Consider the following 2,899-nt stretch of genomic DNA (forward strand, 5'->3'; position numbering starts at 1 on the left):
GTGTGTGTGTGTTGCCTCTGGAGGCAGAGCTGAGAGAAATGTCACACTTCCGGTGCTCTAATTTCAAAATAATTTTCTTCTACGCCAGACTGTTTTTCAGAGTGACTCTTGCCTCTATACTCAAAATTACTCTAAAAAAAAATCTAAAATGACAGAAAAAAGAAAAGAAAAGGCGAAGCAAAACCCATGAGGACATGTTTAAATGCATCACATCTAAAAATGGCAAACACAGATCTTTTTTTTATTTTGAATTAATTTGTACTTATCAAGTATATTTCTGTGAATAACACTGAGTAATTAGAAGTTTGTGTCTTAAGTATTAGAGAAGTTCTAATACATAATTTAACTTCTTGCCAAGTAGTTTATTCTTGATCATGCAGAAAGAAACACAGTTACATTCAACTTCTATTTGGAATTAAAGTTAATGTTAATGTTTATTACTAATTTATAAAAGAGCATTGCACATGTATAACGTGGTTTAATAGAAAATATCTGCTGTAGCAGAGCAGCTTTTCCTCTCCAGGTTGTTGTCATGAAATATATATTCTCAATAAACAATGAAAGGTAGTTCAAAAAGAAAAAAAAATGCTGAAAAATAAAACTAGCGCCAGCTTTCTAGCATGTGCCGACCCACTTTGATAGGTCACATTTAATGTACATTTTTGCTACTAAAATATTATATGATGTTACACAGAATTATGTTTTGACTTCAAAGACTTTTCCAGTCGGAATATTTGAAATGGGGTCAGTTGATTTCGTATTTTTTCATGCAGATGTATCGGGCACATTTGAGCATTGAAATATCCTCAATCGAGCATTGTGATGCAGGATGTGTCCTTTTCTCCAGGTACTCCACAGTCCTGCGACATTCATGTGGGTTTAATGAATGTTTTTCTGCATATTATTCCTGCTACCACGTCGTTCACGTTTTTTTTGTTTTTTTTTTACTTTTATGTTGAAAGTCGGACCGCCTCACTTCCGGTTCTCCGCTGCCCGAGCGTGGCTTCACACAGCTCCTTGCTGCACAAACACAGGAAGCTGGCACACGAGGAAGCAAAAGGCTGAGGACCGCTGGAGGACGAGCGGAGTACCGTCCCTCCGTCAGGAGCACCGGGGCCGATGAGGACGAGACACGGAGGACCGGGACCTGGAACCACAGGAACCCCCACCACGCGGAACCCGCCGTGCGCATGCGCGCGGAGGACTCCGGCGTCAATATTAGTAATCATGGGTGTGGCAAGTGAGCTGTGTGAGGAGTGATGCTGCATGTTCTGCATGTCTGCAGACAGCGGCGGCTCGCCGGCAGGGGGCGCTAGGGCGCCTCCATCCTGACACTTTTCCATCTTTATCAGAAATAATTTATTTTAACACAATGGCGTGTTTAAGTTCCACGCAACATATCAAATTAAAATAATAATTTTGGGAAAGAGAAAAATCTCTGCTGGGCTGCTTGGGGTGACAGATATTTGCCCCAGTCAATGCAGCAGGCAGCCAATCACTGACAAGAGACTTGCACGTGGCAATGGGGATTTATCCAATCAGCACTGTGGACTCTGACGCCTCGAGGCAGAGGCAGTTTGGGGAAAATATTCGAGGTGGGGCTTTTTAGTGTGCTCAACAAACATCCCATATAATTGAACATAAACAGTTTTCTATGAAATAGTAAGTATTTAATGACAATATTAACAATTTCACGCATTGTTATGCAAAACAAATAGCAAATTGCACAAACACAAGTGAAGAACCTACAACATTATCACACAAAGCTGTTGGCTGTTAAACAGTGCCCCCTTGTGGTCGAAACTATCAATACCACTGTCACCTGTTCACTTGCCAGTAGGGCTCCGCACTGCACAGACATCCAGATGTACAGTCAAGTAGCAACGTTGCAAACAAACGCAATAAAAGCTCCACGCCCATATCAAGTGGATTTGGGGAGGCGAAGTGAGCCCTGGGAGAAAAAACAATCAGGTTAAAGGAGGCTCTTATGCACTTCTGTGTCAGATATGTTAAAATGGAGGACTTCCACAATAAAACTTCCAAATATTGACATGTGTGCTTACGACTGCTGTTAATACACTGGACAAACTGAAGCCATTATTGCAGTCATCTGTGCATTAGGAGGCAGGTGTCAAATTACAAAACCCCTAATGTTGCATGTAAGCAGACTTGGTGGAGGACAATCTAAAGGCACACAATTTGACAGACAGGGTTTCAGACTAAAGAGGATGCATGAAGAAAAATAGAACGAGACACGTGTGAAGCATGAAATATTAAAATATTGAAGAAACCGCACACGACTGAAGGCACGGATGAGGGCTTTCTTTACTTTCACTGTCAATATGTGAATCACAATCCATCAACGCAACATGTGTGTCCACAAAATCTGCACTGGCTCTGTGAATTCACGTGAATCCAATTGCAGAGAGCCATGGTGATTTAAACCCTGAACTAGGCCACGCCCCCTCTGACATGTTCCATGCTGTTATGTGACACAGGGGGTAAATATTCCGCCCCCATGTCTGGAAGTCAAATGTGCCTCAACAGTAAAGAGTGGTGACATTCAGCTGAACGGTTCAAAGTCCTCAATTCGTCCCCTCCCCCTTGTGGACGGTTGGTGTTATTGCAGCAATCACAGCCACAGATCAGCAAGACTATTTCTAAATGAGAGAATATTTAACATAACTTGAGGATTTTATTTTCTCAGGAGGCCTGAAAAGTTGAAGAAAAACAATTTGGAGGCCACGTTGAGTAAAAAGTGTTATTTATATAACTTTATTTTAAAACAGACATAAAATCCTAAAACAACAATAAAAAGTAATTGGGAAAAAAATAGACATAAGACCAGCTTCCTTGAAGTTACTGTAGTTATCTGTAGAAAAGACGTCTCTGTGTCAGT

The sequence above is a fragment of the Salarias fasciatus genome (assembly GCF_902148845.1).
Source record: "Salarias fasciatus chromosome 23 unlocalized genomic scaffold, fSalaFa1.1 super_scaffold_20, whole genome shotgun sequence".
In the NCBI taxonomy this organism is placed as follows: Eukaryota; Metazoa; Chordata; class Actinopteri; order Blenniiformes; family Blenniidae; genus Salarias; species Salarias fasciatus.